This window comes from Polyodon spathula, chromosome 16, assembly GCF_017654505.1.
Source record: "Polyodon spathula isolate WHYD16114869_AA chromosome 16, ASM1765450v1, whole genome shotgun sequence".
NCBI lineage: Eukaryota > Metazoa > Chordata > Actinopteri > Acipenseriformes > Polyodontidae > Polyodon > Polyodon spathula.
In genome coordinates this window covers 19,968,916-19,989,485 of record NC_054549.1, presented here as the reverse complement: position 1 = coordinate 19,989,485, position 20,570 = coordinate 19,968,916, and the positions used below count along the sequence as shown (strand labels likewise).

At 39.0% G+C, this 20,570-nt stretch overlaps 1 pseudogene; it reads left to right on the top strand.

Moving 5' to 3' along the window:
- The window catches only part of LOC121328963, a 46,190-nt pseudogene that overhangs the window by 16,295 nt on the left and 9,325 nt on the right, over positions 1-20,570 (top strand).

The window sequence follows — 20,570 nt, the reverse complement described above, 5'->3', positions numbered from 1 at the left end:
TCAGAAATGTCTTCATTCAGGCAATGTGGGGAAAACTTTAACATGCATTAATACGACCTCATCTAGAATATTGTGTTCAGTTCTGATCACCTCGCTACAAAAAGGATATTGCTGCTCTAGAAAGAGTGCAAAGAAGAGTGACCAGAATTATTCTGGGTTTAAAAGGCATGTCATATGCAGACAGGCTAAAAGAATTGAATCTATTCAGTCTTGAACAAAGAAGACTATGTGCCGACCTGATTCAACAAGGACCAGGGGTCATAAATGGAGACTATATAAAGGGGCATTCAGAACAGAAAACAGGGGGCACTTTTTTTTACAGAGTATTGTTGGAGTTTGGAACCAAGTCCCCATTAATGTTGTTGAAGCCGACACCCTGGGATCCTTCAAGAAGCTGCTTGATGAGATTCTGGGATCAATAAGCTGCTAACGACCAAACAAGCAAGATAGGCCAAATCGCCTCCTCTCATTTGTAAACTTTCTTATGCTTTATGTCTATTACCACATTTCAAACAACACTGAAGGATTTACTTTGGAAATGTCTATTACAACATTTCTTAAATTTTTCATACAATCTTACATGCAGATTTGCTCAGTTTAGGGTTATTTTCCTCTGGCATTCATCTTTCTTGTTTAAAGACAATGCTCATATAAAAATGAAGAGCCATATTTGTAAAAGATTAACACAAAAGGGCCAATTTATATACAGAAGAGTTGTCATGTTAGGTGTAATAATGTCACGCTAAGTGTAATAATGTCATGTTAAGTGTTAAACACAAACTTGTTAGTTCATGTTGCTACCAGTTCCTACTGCAATACAAATGGGGGAACATGTGTCTTTACTTTATTTCATATTTACAGGGCTCGCCCTTTTTTGTATATAACAGCCCATTTTTCCAGACAGTTAAGGATGACTTTGTTGGAAATTCAGATATTCTTAGATCAAGAAAATGGTGGAATTATTTTCTTTAAAGGCCTATTTTCATTCACATTGAAAATACCATTACCATATATACAAACTGGAAGGCCAACAATGGCTGTTTCTCATCCAGCACCGCGCCAGAAGAGTAAACTGGAAGAAATGTAGTAGCTGCTCCTCTCTAGGAAAAACTATTGATTCCAGGACACAAAGTCTCCTTACAATGTTTAGCCTAATTTGAGTTGTGATATTTGTTTACTTACAGGTGGAGATCATACAATATCCTATCCAATTCTCCAAGCAGTTTCTGAGAAGTAAGTGCATTTAAAATGTCAATTCCCCCCCCCCACCCCCAACGAAAACAAGTTTCTGTTCAAGAGCATTCCAGAGAAAACCCAGCTGAACTTCACATGCCCTGCCCTGTGAAACCACATTAGAGCAGTGATAATGTATTGTGATGATGCTGACAATAGTAACAATGCATGTGATAATGCTGAGAGCAGTGATAATGTATTGTAATGATGCTGAGAGCAGTGATTATGTATTGTGATGATGCGGAGATCAGTGATAATGCATTGTGATGATGCTGAGAGCAGTGATCATGCATTGTGATGATGCTGAGAGCAGTTATAATGTATTGTGATGAAGCTGATGAGAGCAGTGATCATGTATTATGATGATGCTGAGAGCAGTTATAATGTATTGTGATGAAGCTGATGAGAGTAGTGATCATGTATTATGATGATGCTGAGAGCAGTGATAATGCATTGTGATGATGCTGAGAGTAGTGATAATGTATTGTGATGATGCTGAGAGCAGTGATAATGCATTGTGATGATGCTGAGAGTAGCGATAATGTATTGTAATGATGCTGAGAGCAGTGTGATAATGTATTGGAGCTTTAGTTATATGTTTAGATGGTCCCCAGCAGGTTTGACAGTGCCCTCCTATTCTTGTTTCCTGCAGACATGGGCCAGTGGGACTAATCCACGGGGACGCCCATGCAGACACCAGTGACGTGGTCCTCGGAGAGAAGATTGGACGTGGCACACAGTTCCGCCGCTGCGTGGAGGAGGGGCTCCTGGACTGTCAAAGAGTTGCCCAGATCGGACTGCGAGGCTCGGCTTACTTAGCTGACGCATACCAGTGGAACAGAGAACAGGTGGGTCTCCAAACTAGCCATCTCAACCAAGAGATGCACAGAACTGGGCTGGTTCTTTCAGACAGTTTTCTCAGCATCAATAACATTTCAGCTTGGTAACCCATTTCATACCATCTTCACTCTGTATGTAAAAGTGTCTCCTCTTCCTTAGTCTTTCAACTTCATTTTAGCTGTCCTCTGGTTCTGGTTACTGGTTACTTTTACAGAACACCTTGCTTGCTTCAGTGTAATGTAATGTCTGGGTCATGCTCCTCAAAGCATTCACATACAATTCTGACATGGTGGATTAGTGTGCTATCATCTTGAAAGTAATCACTGCCATCAGGGTACTTGTGCATCTTCCCATTCCAGATGGAAGTCTCAAATGTCAAGTTTTGAAAGAAATCTCTGTTTGCAAGCCATGCTTTCAGATAGTGTTGCACTTGCATGGTCTTTCACCTGGAGGGTGGACTTGCTTTCAGCCAGTAACACGACCCAGAAGACACTGCTGAGGTGAAACGACCCAGGAAGTACAAACAGATAACTGAGAATAAGAATCAAAACTGAGCCTCCATTAACCAAAACAAGTACCAGAGGTTTGAAAATTAAAATACATGTACGCTATAGCAAAACTCTTGCAAAACTTCACATTTCACTGATATATAAGAACATAAGAACAGAAGAACATAAGAAAGTTTACAAACGAGAGGAGGCCATTCGGCCCATCTTGCTCATTTGGTTGTTAGTAGCTTATTGATCCCAAAATCTCATCAAGCAGCTTCTTGAAGGATCCCAGGGTGTCAGCTTCAACAACATTACTGGGGAGTTGATTCCAGACCCTCACAATTCTCTGTGTAAAAAAGTGTCTCCTATTTTCTGTTCTGAATGCCCCTTTTTCTAAACTCCATTTGTGACCCCTGGTCCTTGTTTCTTTTTTCAGGCTGAAAAAGTCCCTTGGGTCGACACTGTCAATACCTTTTAGAATTTTGAATGCTTGAATTAGGTCGCCACGTAGTCTTCTTTGTTCAAGACTGAACAGATTCAATTCTTTTAGCCTGTCTGCATATGACATGCCTTTTAAGCCCGGAATAATTCTGGTCGCTCTTCTTTGCACTCTTTCTAGAGCAGCAATATCTTTTTTATAGCGAGGTGACCAGAACTGCACACAATATTCAAGATGAGGTCTTACTAGTGCATTGTACAGTTTTAACATTACTTCCCTTGATTTAAATTCAACACTTTTCACAATGTATCCGAGCATCTTGTTAGCCTTTTTTATAGCTTCCCCACATTGACTAGATGAAGACATTTCTGAGTCAACAAAAACTCCTAGGTCTTTTTCATAGATTCCTTCTCCAATTTCAATATCTCCCATATGATATTTATAATGTACATTTTTATTTCCTGCATGCAGTACCTTACACTTTTCTCTATTAAATGTCATTTGCCATGTGTCTGCCCAGTTCTGAATCTTGTCTAGATCATTTTGAATGACCTTTGCTGCTGCAACAGTGTTTGCCACTCCTCCTACTTTTGTGTCGTCTGCAAATTTAACAAGTTTGCTTACTATACCAGAATCTAAATCATTAATGTAGATTAGGAATAGCAGAGGACCTAATACTGATCCCTGTGGTACACCGCTGGTTACCACACTCCATTCTGAGGTTTTTCCTCTAATCAGTACTTTCTGTTTTCTACATGTTAACCACTCCCTAATCCATGTACATGTGTTTCCTTGAATCCCAACTGCGTTCAGTTTGAGAATTAATCTTTTGTGCGGGACTTTGTCAAAAGCTTTCTGGAAATCTAAATAAACCATGTCATATGCTTTGCAATTATCCATTATCGATGTTGCATCCTCAAAAAAATCAAGCAAGTTAGTTAGGCACGATCTCCCTTTCCTAAAACCATGTTGACTGTCTCCCAGTACCCTGTTACCATATAGGTAATTTTCCATTTTGGATCTTATTATAGTTTCCATAAGTTTGCATATAATAGAAGTCAGGCTTACTGGTCTGTAGTTACCTGGTTCAGTTTTGTTTCCCTTTTTGTGGATCGGTATTACGTTTGCAATTTTCCAGTCTGTCGGTACCACCCCTGTGTCAAGAGACTGCTGCATGATCTTGGTTAGCGGTTTGTAAATTACTTCTTTCATTTCTTTGAGTACTACTGGGAGGATCTCGTCCGGCCCAGGGGATTTGTTTATTTTAAGAGCTCCTAGTCCCTTTAACACTTCTGCCTCAGTTATGCTAAAGTTATTTAAAACTGGATAGGAACTGGATGACATGTGGGGCATGTTGTCAGTATCTTCCTTTGTAAAAACTTGTGAAAAGTAATCATTTAACATATTTGCTATTTTTTTTTCTTCCTCTACGATTTTGCCATTTGTATCTGTACTGGATAACTGGTAAGCTCTGTGAAGTGATTTGTGAATTGATTGCACAGGGTTTCCGAGTGGTAGAGGCGGGGGAGTGCTGGTGGAAGTCGTTGACCCCACTGATGGCAGAAACTGTTGGCGATGGCCCTGTGTATCTCAGCTTTGACATTGATGCTCTGGATCCTTCCTACGCACCCGGCACAGGCACTCCGGAGATTGCAGGGCTTACTCCCATTCAGGTAGTGAACAGGAGGATCTGGACTGGGGTTTCCTGTTCAGTTTATAAAGCAAAATTATGAGAAATCTAGACAAGCAGATGTTTTAGCTTCTTGAAATTGCACGATAAACTCAAACTCAAAAACAGCAAAGCATGTTTGGGGCATTCAGAACAGAAAATAGGAGGCACTTTTTTACACAGAGAATTGTGAGGGTCTGGAATCATCTCCCCAGTAGCTGATTTTTTAAAAGGATGTCATGATAAAACTACAAATGAAAAAAAACCTAACTTGAGAGCTTAAGAGTAACTTGTTACATCCCTGAATCTCCTGGTATACCTCGTACACCAGTGTGTACCTATTAATCTGTCCTCTTACAACAAGTGGTGCAGGAAATCCCATGTTTGTTCTCCTGTATTTGTAGGGTTACTGAAGGATTTCTTACAACACTTCAAATACTAGATGCAGACATGGGGGTTGTTCTATGATGTACTGTGTCTTTCAGGCTCTGGAGATAATCCGTGGATGTCGTGGGATGAACATTGTAGGCTGTAATCTAGTGGAGGTGTCCCCTCCCTACGATACCACAGGTAGGGCTGAACAAAGAGACAAAAGCAAAGCAGCTGCATTTCTTTGTGCTGGGGTCATGGTTTCAGCCTCACTTCTATAGCCTACAATATTTACATTAATTTTGTTGTAGTTCATTGTCACACTGCTGTACATAATGTATCGTATATTACTAAAGAAAGCAGTCCACAGTAACCATATTTATTACATCTTCAACTGATTAGTCTGAATTGCATGTACCTGTCTAACACTACACACTTCAGAAGTCTGAAATACTGTGTTAATCTTTATTTTCAATAGATCCCCAATGGAAATGTTAAAGCAAATAAAAATTAATGTATGCCTCCCAACAGCACTAGAGAAAACTATATCAGATGAAACATCTACATGCTAATACACACTACATCAGATGAAACATCTACATGATAATGTCAGACAAGTTCTTAGTTGTCTGCAGCTATAGACTATGCAAACCTAAATTCATTGATTTTACACAGGGAAATTCAGCCACACCTCCATGAACTAAAGCAATACAAATGATTATGAGCTGAAAAGATTTAATTTTATCACCAAAGCAGTTTTCTGGTTAATTCTAACAAAACAGGTTCTTCTGTCTGAGACCCCTGCTGGTGAAACGTTGTGGCAGTATGCATCTCTAATGCAGTTTCTAGTGTAAAATTAAACACTGGTAAGACTGGATAGAATTGGAATGCCCTTTGGGTTCACATGCATTCAATAGAGGGCAACTGCTGAGGCATTTTAAACAAGGGTGTGTAGTAATGACACTGTATAATTAACATTAAATTAACATTAAATACAGCTTACAAAACAATAACAAAGTAACAAAATAATTCCAATGTTAACCAACATTGGAATTATTTTGTTACTTTGTTATTGTTATCACCATTACTTCATAGGTCTCATATTTCACTATTCTTCTATGAAAAATGCACAAGCATTCAGAATGTTTTTTTTGTGAAATAAGCATTTTTTAAAATGTCTTTGTCTAACCATGTGTCATGCATTCCTACAACGGCACAGGGAGGGGAATACCTAATGTGTGCATCTTTCACACAGGCCAATGAGAGATCTATATAATCATCTTCAGCCTTTTTCAATCCACTGCTGGATGAAGGCCTCCCAAGATTCTTCCACAAAAGCCTGTCTGCTGTGTTGCTCCAGCGTGTTTCCTAATTTCATCTTGCCATCTTCCAGGTCTTCTTCTTGTTCGCTTTATATCTCTTGAAATCCAGTCTAGTATCTCCTTGGTCCAGCGATGATCTGTTCTTTCAAACCCTTAAGGAATGCTTCCAAACCTTAAGAAATTCGGCTGACTCGAAAATCATAGTATCAAAAAATATGAACGCAAAATAGAGAGCTTCTCCCAGTTTATTAATTGAAATCTGCAGAAAAAAAGCTTTTTCATCATTTGCTGTGTTCATTGTTATTAACATCTTTAACATTTCACATTCTTCCTACATGGAATACAAAACACGTAATCCCCACCGTCAGGATCAAGTCACGAAATCTGGGGTCATCCTTCCATTCCTTAAGGTACCGTCCACTGTACAACTTTCCAGTTTTCTGTTTTTTTGTTGGCGGTGACATTTTTACGAACTGCTTCAGCCTTTTTTGAAGAAAGCAATCGATGCCTCGCGTGCCCTGCGTGCCCTGCGTGCTTTCCCTGACCGTGAGGTTTTGATTTGCCCATAAAAAAAACTGTAAGAAATACGGGAAACCCGTAAGAGATGACAGGTATGCATTTCTGTTTTTTCGCTCATAACATTGCATACATTTATTTGCGCTCTTGTCAATTTCTGTCTTTTCCTGTCTCTTCTTGTTATTCCTAGCATGCATCTTTGTTTGTAATTCTTCTGGGCACGTTGTAAATTTTAGGATGTCGGCAGCAAATCGCAGGTGATTCCAGTAGTCTCCACAGATCTTCAGCCCCTTATTTTCCCAATCCACTGTGTTTTTGAAAACGTCTTCTAGGGTGGCCATGAAGAGCTTTGTGGAAATTCTATCTCCTTGACAAACTCCTTTTTCAATCTTGATTTTGTCACTTTTTTTATGGAGTCTTACTGTGGAGGTTACATGCTTGTATATGATGCTGATCAAGTCTCTGTATGTTTTCTCAATTCTTTGTTTAATACAGGTCTTGTGTAAACAGAGTCAAAGGCTTTTTCATAGTTGATGAATCTCAAGCAAAGTGGCAGTTCGTACTCATTGCTGGTTTGAATCACTTGCCGTACAACTTGAAGATGATCCATTGTCCTAAATCCACTCCTGAATCCTGCTTGCTCGTTTGATTGCGGCGAGTCAAATTTATCTTGCAGTATGTTGGTGAGTATCTCGGTAAAAATGTTGTAGATTATAAGAAGTGAACTAATAGGGCTGTAGTTTTTGAGGTCTTCTTTATCTCCTTTCTTATGTCAAAGTATCACTTTCCTGTGTTCATATGTTTGATAGCATGTTTAACTTCTTCCAGTAGAACATCTGGAACTTCTTCCTTGGATTGCGTTTTTTTCTGTCTCGTCTTCGTCATCTGCTACATTGCTCTTTTTATCTTGATATAATTTTCTGTAAGTCATTGATTATCTTCAAAATCAATTTACGGTTCTTGATGACAGTCCTGTCCTCTTGTTTGATTGCTAAAATCAGTTTTTTCCCAATTATTAGTCTTTGTTTTGCTTTCGTCATGCTTCGGTTGTTTTCAATAGTTTTCTCTGCCAACCTACAGTTGAATGATCGTGTATCCTTACTGTCTTGCAAAGCTCAATATATTCAATCTTTGACTTCAGAGCTGCTGTTTGTTTCATTTCCCTTCTTTTCTTCATGAGGTCTTTTGTCTTTTGCAGATCTTCTGGTCTCATTTTGCACTGTGTTCCAGTGATGTTTTTTGCTGTTTCTGCAATTACTTGCATCACTTCCTCATAGATTTTGTTTACTTCGATTGTTTCATCATTTTGCAGAACTTGAAGAGTGCTGAATCTATTCTTCAGTTCCAGCTGAAACACCAGGGTTTGCTTCTGGAGCATTTCTAAGTTGATTATGTTGGATTTTGTCATCACAAGTCTCATTCCCTCCAGTGCCGTGTTTAGGTGTATTTTGCATCTTACAAGTCTGTGGCCACTTCATGTGTTAAAATTGTTTAGCGCTGAGACATCTTGTACGGTGTGCTTCTTGTTGGCGAGTACTTAGTCAATTTCATTCTTCACTCCGTTGGGTCCTCTCCATGTCCATTTCCAGGTGGATTTCTTCTAGAAGAAGGTGTTCATGATGATTAAGTTCTTGTTCTCTGCAAATTCAACAAGTCTATCGCCCCTCTTGTTCCTGTCGCCATGTCCAAATTTGCAGGCCAAATTGTTGTGTAGTTCTTGTATTTCGTCATAAAAATCTTCGACTTCATCCGAACAGCTTGTTGTTGGTGCATATATTTGGATGACCTGAAGTTCATATTTCTTTGAAATTTTCGCTATCAGTCTTGCAGACCTCTCTGATGTGCTGTCAATCTCCACTATGTTATTCTTGATTCTCTTGTGGACAATGAATTCAACACTTCCTGCTCGTCCATCTGTAGTGCCTCGGTAGAAGAGATGTCCACTCGAGTTGTAGTAATCCTTTGTCTTTTTGATGTACTTCGCTGAGTCCTATGATGTCCCATTTGATTCTTCCAAGTTCTTCCAACTCTTGAAGTCTTGCTTCACCTGAAAGAGATCTGCAGTTGTACATGGCCAGGGTCAGTGTTCTGTGGCAGCCTAAAATCGTCTTCATGCCTAACTGGAGGCTACCTTGGTCGATGGCAGTCCAGCCTCCGCGGAATGAGGGCCATGCTTTTGTCTGTACTTTCATCATGGGGGTGGTTGGCCATACCTCACCACTCTGCCCAGGCGGGTTGGTGAGTGCCCCTTCCACTTTAGCTGAGTATGTTACTCAAGCTTTCACATCATGGTTGAACCTGACAGTCAGGGGACCCCGCTGTATTTTGTCTTGAGAACCCGTTGTCATCCTACTGTGACCCAAGGGACTTTTTCAGCCTGAAAAAAGAAACAAGGACCAGGGGTCACAAATGGAGTTTAGACAAAGGGGCATTCAGAACAGAAAATAGGAGCCACTTTTTTACATAGAGAATTGTGAGGGTCTGGAATCAACTCCCCAGTAATGTTGTTGAAGCTGACACCCTGGGATCCTTCAAGCAGCTGCTTGATGAGATTCTGGGATCAATAAGCTACTAACAACCAAACGAGCAAGATGTGCCGAATGGCCTCCTCTCGTTTGTAAACTTTCTTATGTTCTTACTGCCTTTTTGAGGAAGTGGAAGTTGTACTTTAGGAGAGATAGATAGATAGATAGATAGATAGATAGATAGATAGATAGATAGATAGATAGATAGATAGATAGATAGATAGATAGAAAGTAAACATGGACTGGAGAGGAAGGCTATAGTGGAAAATTATTGACACAAGTAAAGACTATTGTTACCGACAGGGGGGCTGTAATGCCTGAAGCCGTAACAATAGTCTCCCGAGGGGCATTTCATTTTCCACTATAGCTGAGTCTGCAGTATATATTTAATATTTGAATCAGTCAAGAAAATAAGTGAGACATGATTGGATAGTAAATATGACTTTATATTTTTTGTTTAAATATAGCTAATACAGCATACATAAATATTGCCTTTTTTTTTTTTTAACTATAGCTGATACAACATAAGTAAATAAATAACATAACATAACATAAATAATAGAAAATGTTTTTGATGTTCATACTGCATATTTATCAAAGTTTTTTTGGCGTGCAGCTCTCCGTCTGGCTTTCTGACTGCTGCATAGTCCATAAGAACATAAGAACATAAGAAAGTTTACAAACGAGAGGAGGCCATTCGGCCCATCTTGCTCGTTTGGTTGTTAGTAGCTTATTGATCCCAAAATCTCATCAAGCAGCTTCTTGAAGGATCCCAGGGTGTCAGCTTCAACAACATTACTGGGGAGTTGATTCCAGACCCTCACAATTCTCTGTGTAAAAAAGTGTCTCCTATTTTCTGTTCTGAATGCCCCTTTTTCTAAACTCCATTTGTGACCCCTGGTCCTTGTTTCTTTTTTCAGGCTGAAAAAGTCCCTTGCGTCGACACTGTCAATACCTTTTAGAATTTTGAATGCTTGAATTAGGTCGCCACGTAGTCTTCTTTGTTCAAGACTGAACAGATTCAATTCTTTTAGCCTGTCTGCATATGACATGCCTTTTAAGCCCGGAATAATTCTGGTCGCTCTTCTTTGCACTCTTTCTAGAGCAGCAATATCTTTTTTATAGCGAGGTGACCAGAACTGCACACAATATTCAAGATGAGGTCTTACTAGTGCATTGTACAGTTTTAACATTACTTCCCTTGATTTAAATTCAACACTTTTCACAATGTATCCGAGCATCTTGTTAGCCTTTTTTATAGCTTCCCCACATTGTCTAGATGAAGACATTTCTGAGTCAACAAAAACTCCTAGGTCTTTTTCATAGATTCCTTCTCCAATTTCAGTATCTCCCATATGATATTTATAATGTACATTTTTATTTCCTGCATGCAGTACCTTACACTTTTCTCTATTAAATGTCATTTGCCATGTGTCTGCCCAGTTCTGAATCTTGTCTAGATCATTTTGAATGACCTTTGCTGCTGCAACAGTGTTTGCCACTCCTCCTACTTTTGTGTCGTCTGCAAATTTAACAAGTTTGCTTACTATACCAGAATCTAAATCATTAATGTAGATTAGGAATAGCAGAGGACCTAATACTGATCCCTGTGGTACACCACTGGTTACCACACTCCATTCTGAGGTTTTTCCTCTAATCAGTACTTTCTGTTTTCTACATGTTAACCACTCCCTAATCCATGTACATGTGTTTCCTTGAATCCCAACTGCGTTCAGTTTGAGAATTAATCTTTTGTGCGGGACTTTGTCAAAAGCTTTCTGGAAATCTAAATAAACCATGTCATATGCTTTGCAATTATCCATTATGGATGTTGCATCCTCAAAAAAATCAAGCAAGTTAGTTAGGCACGATCTCCCTTTCCTAAAACCATGTTGACTGTCTCCCAGTACCCTGTTACCATATAGGTAATTTTCCATTTTGGATCTTATTATAGTTTCCATAAGTTTGCATATAATAGAAGTCAGGCTTATTGGTCTGTAGTTACCTGGTTCAGTTTTGTTTCCCTTTTTGTGGATCGGTATTACGTTTGCAATTTTCCAGTCTGTCGGTACCACCCCTGTGTCAAGAGACTGCTGCATGATCTTGGTTAGTGGTTTGTAAATTACTTCTTTCATTTCTTTGAGTACTACTGGGAGGATCTCATCCGGCCCAGGGGATTTGTTTATTTTAAGAGCTCCTAGTCCCTTTAACACTTCTGCCTCAGTTATGCTAAAGTTATTTAAAACTGGATAGGAACTGGATGACATGTGGGGCATGTTGTCAGTATCTTCCTTTGTAAAAACTTGTGAAAAGTAATCATTTAACATATTTGCTATTTTTTTTTCTTCATTTACGATTTTGCCATTTGTATCTCTTAAACATTTAATCTCCTCTTTGAATGTTCTCTTGCTGTTGTAATATTGGAAAAACATTTTGGAATTGGTTTTAGCTCCCTTAGCAATGTTTATTTCTATTTCTCTCTTGGCCTTTCTAACTTCCTTTTTGACTTGCGTTTGCAGTTCTGTGTACTCTTTCTGCGTACTTTCTTTTTGGTCCTTTTTTAATGCTCTGTAAAGTGCCTTTTTTCGCTGAATATTTTTTTTAATTGATCTATTAAACCATTTTGGCAATTTAGTTTTACATTTAGATTTGTCTACTTTAGGGATGTAATTGTTTTGTGCCTCTAGTACTACATTTTTGAAGAACAACCATCCTTCTTCTGTGGGTGTTTTCTCTATTTTACTCCAATCTACTTCTGTTAGTCTCTGTTTCATACCTTCATAGTTTGCTTTTCTAAAATTGTAAACCTTAGCTTTAGTCATTTCTTTTGGGGATTTAAAAAACACTTCAAATGAGACCATGTTGTGGTCTGAGTTTGCCAGTGGTTCTCTGACCTCTGTTTTAGTTATTCTATCTTCGTTATTTGAAAAGACTAAATCAAGGCATGCCTCCCCTCTAGTGGGTGCCTTCACAAATTGTGTTAGGAAGCAGTCATTTGTCATTTCCACCATTTCTATTTCATCCTTCGCGCTACCCACCGGGTTTTCCCATTTTATTTGGGGGAAGTTGAAATCCCCCATTAGTATGGCTTCTCCTTTGCTACACACATTTCTAATGTCATTGTATAACAGATTATTGTGCTCACCGTCTGAATCTGGCGGTCTATAGCATGCTCCTATTATTATGCCCTTTGAATTTTTGTCCGTTATTCTGACCCATATTGATTCGGTTTTATTTTCTTTGTTCAGGTTTAACACCTGGGCTTCAAGACTGTTTCTTATGTATAGCGCTACCCCTCCTCCTCTTCTGTCCTGCCTGTCTTTCCTATACAGTGTATACCCACAAATATTATATTCGTCCCCATCACTCTCAGACAACCACGTTTCTGTAACACCTATCACATCATAGTTACCTGTTAGTGCAGTAGCTTCAAGTTCTAGAATTTTGTTTCTGATACTTCTAGCATTTAGATAAATACATTTAATGGTTGTCTTACCTGAGTTGTTGTTCTTGTTTTGATGCGGTCTCCCTTCTGTTTTTTTGTTGATTTCTCCCCCCTTCCTTTCTAGTTTAAATGCTTCCGAACCTGCTCGAGGATCTTTTCTCCGAGTAGACTAGTTCCCTTGTTATTTAAATGCAGTCCATCCCGTCTATACAGATAGTCCTCGTTGTAGAATGTGGTCCAATGATCAAGATAGGTGAAGCCTTCCCGTGTGCACCACGTCTTCAGCCATGCGTTTTGATTAATTATTTCCAGCTGTCCATATGGTCCTTTGCAAGGTGCCGGTAGTATACCAGAAAATACCACAGTTTTGGTTTTCTCTTTTAATTTCCTTCCTAGCTCTCTGAATTTGTTTTGCAGGGATTTTGGTCTGTCTCTTCCAATGTTGTTTGTACCGATGTGGACGACTACTACCGGGTCGTCTCCTGTTCGTTCTAGGAGCCTGTCCACGTTCTCAGTGATGTGCTTGACAGAGGCTCCCGGAAGGCAGCACACTGTTGTAGTAAGGGGGTCCAAACTGCGAATTGAACTTGCTGTGTTTCTCAATATGGAGTCCCCAACAATCATGACCTCCCTTCTTTTTGCTGTCTGGTCACCACTGTCAATAGGGTCCTGGATGTTGTTCCTTTCATTCTCTTGTTGTTGGTTCTGCTCATCAAAATTCTGAAGTGACTCAAATCTGTTGGTTGTTTTGATTTCTGGTGGTTGTGTTTGACGAAGTTTCTTTTTTTCCCTGCTTCTGCCTACCTGAACCCAGCTGTTCTGACCTTCTATCTCCCTGGTGGCTTTCAGTCTGTTAGGGGTGATGCAGACTTCCATGAATTGTGGGTGTGCCAGTTCCTCAAGATCCTGTTGCTGTCTCACTTCTTCCAGCTCCATTTCTAGCATACTTACTAGTTTATGCAAATCCTGGATCGCGCGGCACTTTACGCACACTTGGTTTAGCTCCCTGGGTTTTCTCGGATTTCCCACATCAAGCAGGTGTCACAGATTACTGGCTTGAAGACCATGTTGAGGTTTTTTTTTTTTTTTTTTTTTTTTTTTAAGTTTAGTTTCTTCTGCAGCCGTCATCCTGCTTTCAAACTGCTTCGAAACTGCTCTGTACTTTTCCACGCCTGTACTTCTCCCACTCGCTGTCGCTGGGAAGACTGCCTCGTTTAACTGCGTTGTTCTGCTGTGCTGTCGGCTCCTCCCCTCGCCCGTGTCTCAAAACGGCGCTGAATTTGAATCAGCTGCTCCGAGTTTCAGCTTGTTTGTTATCAGAAAAACACACGCGTCTGTCTGACTTTGAGCTGCTGCTGTGTTTCCCCAATGTCCTCTGTTTTCTGATTAAAGCAATTCAAGATGCAATTTCTCCTTTCTGCTTCGAAACTGCTCTGTACTTTTCCACGCCTGTACTTCTCCCACTCGCTGTCGCTTCCACTCGCTGTCGCTGGGAAGACTGCCTCCAGTTTATATCCCGGCCCTCATATTTGTTTACATTATCAAGTTGAACTTGTTTGAATTTTAGAAAGTCAGAAAACAATGACAGTGACATTTTAGTGTTTGGAGCATCTTTTATAGTATGTTTTGTAATTAAATTTTCTGTTAAGCTACAGAATCACTATTGTAGTGAATTAGGTTACAATTTATTGAAATATAAGTTAGTTTCTAGTCGCCCACTCAGTGACGTCAAAGTGAGAAATAAGATACTGCCGAATTACGACGATTCGGCTTATAACGCACGGCATTTCCGACTCTTTTGCATTACTACCCTGCTTCTACTATACAACATCGATATGGCATTTACGACACAGTTAGACCTAAGCCATGTGTCATGTGCGCATGCTCGGTGTCCGAACTGCAGAACGCCCAAACTTAGTCCAGCGTTTTTTTTTTTTTTTTTTTGCCGTTAACAATGTCTGATAAGAGCAATTGACTCGAAACGAAAGGTGTGCACTCTGTCACATGATGAGGGGCTTAATTCAGGCGATCGTATCTACTGTTAGGAGTACCACATACACGAACTGAATACGTCATTGGAGAGCCATTAGTCTGTACTTTTAAACAAGCCAAGTAGGTGTCTGAGTAATATGCGCGTAATCACCGGGCTGAGCGTAAAGAGTTAAATAAGTATTTGCATGAGTACAATATAACCGGGCATTTTTGTAAAACTATACTATCTGCTGAAGACTCTGGAACGTAACTCCAGTTTCTAACATTGTTCCTAATGGAAAATGTGCTCCGACTTACAACGCGACTTTCAGGAACCAAGTGTGTTGTAAGTGCGAGGACTGCCTGTATATTTAAGTTCTGGATCATGCAGAACTCGGATTTCCTTGACAATAATCGACATTCATACAATGTGTCAGAAATATAAAACAATCATTTATTTAAGAAAAAAAAGGGTGCCCAGCTAATCTATATTACAGAAAGGAAAGGCCATTAGCAATATACGTGAATAGTATACAGTTCATTGATTTCATAGTCAAATGATTACAACGACCATAACATTATTAGCATACATAGTTAATATACTAAAATAAATTATACTTTGCTTGTTTCATATCAAAATGCACACAAATTATTTCAGCTAAGGTTTACAATTTTAGAAAAGCAAACTGTGAAGGTATGAAACAGAGACTAACAGAAGTAGATTGGAGTAAAATAGAGAAAACGTCCACAGAAAAAGGATGATACTACTTCAAAAATGTAGTACTGGAAGCGCAAAATGATTACATCCCTAAAGTAGACAAATCTAAATGTAAAACTAAATTGCCAAAATGGGTTAATAGATCAATTCAAAAAATATATATTCAGTGAAAAAAGGCACTTTATAGAGAATTAAAAAGGGACCAAAAACAAAGTACAGAGAAGGAGTACACGGAACAGCAAACGCAAGTCAAAAAGGAAGTTAGAAAGGCCAAGAGAGAAATAGAAATGAACATTACAAGGGGGATAAAACCAATTCCAAAATGTTTTTCCAATATTACAACAGCAAGAGAACATTCAAAGAGGAGATTAAATGTTTAAGAGATACAAATGGCAAAATCGTAAATGAAGAAAAAAAAATAGCAAATATGTTAAATGATTACTTTTCACAAGTTTTTACAAAGGAAGATACTGACAACATGCCCCACATGTCATCCAGTTCCTATCCAGTTTTAAATAACTTTAGCATAACTGAGGCAGAAGTGTTAAAGGGACTAGGAGCTCTTAAAATAAACAAATCCCCTGGGCCGGATGAGATCCTCCCAGTAGTACTCAAAGAAATGAAAGAAGTAATTTACAAACCGCTAACCAAGATCATGCAGCAGTCTCTTGACACAGGGGTGGTACCGACAGACTGGAAAATTGCAAACGTAATACCGATCCACAAAAAGGGAAACAAAACTGAACCAGGTAACTACAGACCAGTAAGCCTGACTTCTATTATATGCAAACTTATGGAAACTATAATAAGATCCAAAATGGAAAATTACCTATATGGTAACAGGGTACTGGGAGACAGTCAACATGGTTTTAAGAAAGGGAGATCGTGCCTAACTAACTTGCTTGATTTTTTTGAGGATGCAACATCGATAATGGATAATTGCAAAGCATATGACATGGTTTATTTAGATTTCCAGAAAGCTTTTGACAAAGTCCCGCACAAAAGATTAATTCTCAAACTGAACGCAGTTGGGATTCAAGGAAACGCATGTACATGGATTAGGGAGTGGTTAACATGTAGAAAACAGAAAGTACTGATTAGAGGAAAAACCTCAGAATGGAGTGTGGTAACCAGCGGTGTACCACAGGGATCAGTATTAGGTCCTCTGCTATTCCTAATCTACATTAATGATTTAGATTCTGGTATAGTAAGCAAACTTGTTAAATTTGCAGACGACACAAAAGTAGGAGGAGTGGCAAACACTGTTGCAGCAGCAAAGGTCATTCAAAATGATCTAGACAAGATTCAGAACTGGGCAGACACATGGCAAATGACATTTAATAGAGAAAAGTGTAAGGTACTGCACGCAGGAAATAAAAATGTACATTATAAATATCATATGGGAGATATTGAAATTGGAGAAGGAATCTATGAAAAAGACCTAGGAGTTTTTGTTGACTCAGAAATGTCTTCATCTAGTCAATGTGGGGAAGCTATAAAAAAGGCTAACAAGATGCTCGGATACATTGTGAAAAGTGTTGAATTTAAATCAAGGGAAGTAATGTTAAAACTGTACAATGCACTTGTAAGACCTCATCTTGAATATTGTGTGCAGTTCTGGTCACCTCGCTATAAAAAGATATTGCTGCTCTAGAAAGAGTGCAAAGAAGAGCGACCAGAATTATTCCGGGCTTAAAAGGCATGTCATATGCAGACAGGCTAAAAGAATTGAATCTGTTCAGTCTTGAACAAAGAAGACTACGTGGCGACCTAATTCAAGCATTCAAAATTCTAAAAGGTATTGACAGTGTCGACCCAAGGGACTTTTTCAGCCTGAAAAAAGAAACAAGGACCAGGGGTCACAAATGGAGTTTAGAAAAAGGGGCATTCAGAACAGAAAATAGGAGACACTTTTTTACACAGAGAATTGTGAGGGTCTGGAATCAACTCCCCAGTAATGTTGTTGAAGCTGACACCCTGGGATCCTTCAAAAAGCTGCTTGATGAGATACTTGAATCAATAAACTACTAACAACCAAATGAGCAAGATTGGCCGAATGGCCTCCTCTCGTTTGTAAACTTTCTTATGATCTTATGTTCTTAATTACCCATTCAGAACAGAATCCAACATTCCAGTACCTAATTTAGCAAATTAGTTTCACCATGTTAATTTAGTTTACACGTGATGTACCAAACTAATAATATGCTATCAACCTCAATTGATTCTATATTCAAATTAACTCTAAATGGGGCAGTGATCAAATTATCTGCATTTATGAGGCAACTTCTTTGAGTTACACATTTCAACAAACAAAATACATTTCTTACACACTCTAAAACAGGAAATTATATTCTATTCCTAAAACAATTTATCCATAACTTGATAGCATTAGCTGCAGTTAATTTCTTGAGTCATAAAGTATGTAATATTTAATCTGTTGAAGACTTATCGATTTTCAACAAAGAAGTCAATCTTCTGTGTTGACGATCACTGCAGCTTCTCTCTGTGGATCTGAAGTTCCAGTTAAAGACGACACTTTGCTTGAAGTATGCATTGTATTGCATTGGCTTGCAATAAACAAATAGTTATTTTCAAATGGAGATCAGCTTGTTGATTTCCAAGACTTGCAGCATTATCTTTGTTGTCAGCAATTTTCAACTGTGAATAGTTCAGTTGATCAAACGTAACTCAGTTCAGATAATGCAATGCAATTGGAAAGTTATGTAGTTCATAGAAGTGTTCTTGTTGCAATTCTGTACGGCTAGTACATGACTTCTCAGAGCATGATTTTAACCAGTCTTCATACCATAGATTCTCCCATGATTCCAGCACACTTTCCAATTGCTTTCCCCAAGCTTCAGAAACTTTCTTCAGAGCAGTTAAGCTTCCCTTTCATTCCCCAGCACCACTTTCTTTGCCTGTCCCAGTCTTTTTAATTGAGACGACCCATCTTGATTGGATCGTTATATTTTTTGTGTCATCTGCAAATTTAACATGTTTGTTTACCAGAATACCAGAATACCAGAATTGAAATCATTAATATAGATTAGGAATAGCAGAGGACCTAATACTGGTACACAACTGGTTATCTTGTTCCATTTTGAGGTTTCTCCTCTAATCAGTACTTTCTGTTTTCTACATGTTAACCACTCCCTAATCCACATGCATGCATTTCCTTGAATCCCTACTGCGTTTAGTTCAGAATTATTTATGCTGGACTTTGTCAACAGCTTTCTGGAAATCTAAATAAACCATGTCATATGCTTTGCAATTATCAATTGTCGATGTTGCATCTTCAATAAAATCAAGCAGTTAGTTAGACACAAGCTCCCTTTCCTAAAACCATGATGGCTGTCTCCCAGGATACTGTTACTATATAGGTCATTTTTCATGACGGAAGGAGACTATTGCCCGATGCTGTAAGGATGATGTTAAGGCAATATTTCAACCTATTGCTCCTATGATTAGATTGTAATCATTCACAGGCCAGAATTTCCAACCACTGATTCATTATATATATTTTTTATTAGTGCTCCCTTGCTATAAGGCTCTCAGTTATAACTCGCCTTGGATATAATGTTCCTACAGCATGTCCCCCAATTCCCTATACTAGTGATTCATGCAATATTTCTACATAAAAGTACTGGTGTTCAAACTGTAAACAACAGAGTCTAACTTCTGTTTCTGTCTCTCCCTTTTGATACAGTATCTGAAATAAAGAAAAGCTGCGTTGGCACTTTATAACAGACATCTTATTCAGCATTCGTTTTATAACTAAATAAATATTAGGCCTATTACGTTGTTATCTTTCCTAATGTATTTACTTTTTTGCTGTGAGAGGAGCTGCAGCTTTCTCTGGGAGACGAGATGCTTCAGCTTCGCTTCAGCCCTGCTTCGGCAGCCGAACCTGGGGCGAGCCCATTCCCTCTTCCCCTCTCCCGACCCGCTCTCCTTCTCGCACTTGGTTTGCTTGTCTGTCGCTTCGAACTGAACTTCCGACCACACTTTAGCCAGGCTATTTATAGTTTAAAAACTGCAAATGAAAATGATTGTTACCTTATTATTTCTTTTTTTTTTGTAAAAAATATAGCATTGATTACTTGATGCTTTATGCATGCTTCACTATATGTGCATTTTATAGAGAGTGAGTTATTTTATTTTATATTTCAGTCAGATTTGTGTTGTGTCCTGTGGCGCCCCCCACCCCCTCGCCCATTTATAACGGTCTTCGGTTATAACGCTCATAGTATGTGTCCCCCAAGACCCGCATTAGGGAGTACTGTGTGTGTGTATATATATATATATATTATATATATATATATATATATATATATATATATATATATATATATATATATAAATAAAATCCAGGGCTGGCAATGGAACATGAAACAAGCAATGTGATTGGTTGAGCAAGATTCCAGCTGTCCGTATATTGGATGGATACAGACAGTTGGAGCCTTGTCACATATTTTAAATCACTGCGCTGCCTCACAGAATTTAAAGTACTGGTAGTCATCATGTTTACAGTTACAGATGTTCAGCTGTAACAATAAAACCAAGTGACCAATTATCTGCAAAAATAAAAACCCTTAAACGCAGGAAGTGTAGACATGCCGATTTTCTTTAAATCCACTGTTTGACCTGGATTAGAAATGCAGTAAGGCCCTTCAGGGTGTCTGTATATGTTGAACATACAGACTTCTCAGGGTTGCAGGCCCTTCGTCTCATGCAGAACAACGCCCTGAGGCATCCCTATATTATCAGGGTTGCAGGCACTTTGTCCCATGCAGCACAACGCCCTGAGGCGTCCCTATATTCTCAGGGTTGCAGGCACGTCGTCTCATGCAGCGCAATGCCCTGAGGCATCCCTATATTCTCAGGGTTGCAGGCCCTTTGTCTCATGCAGCACAACGCCCTGAGGCGTCCCTATATTCTCAGGGTTGCAGGCACTTTGTCTCATGCAGCACAACGCCCTGAGGCATCCCTATATTCTCAGGGTTGCAGGCACTTTGTCTCATGCAGCACAACG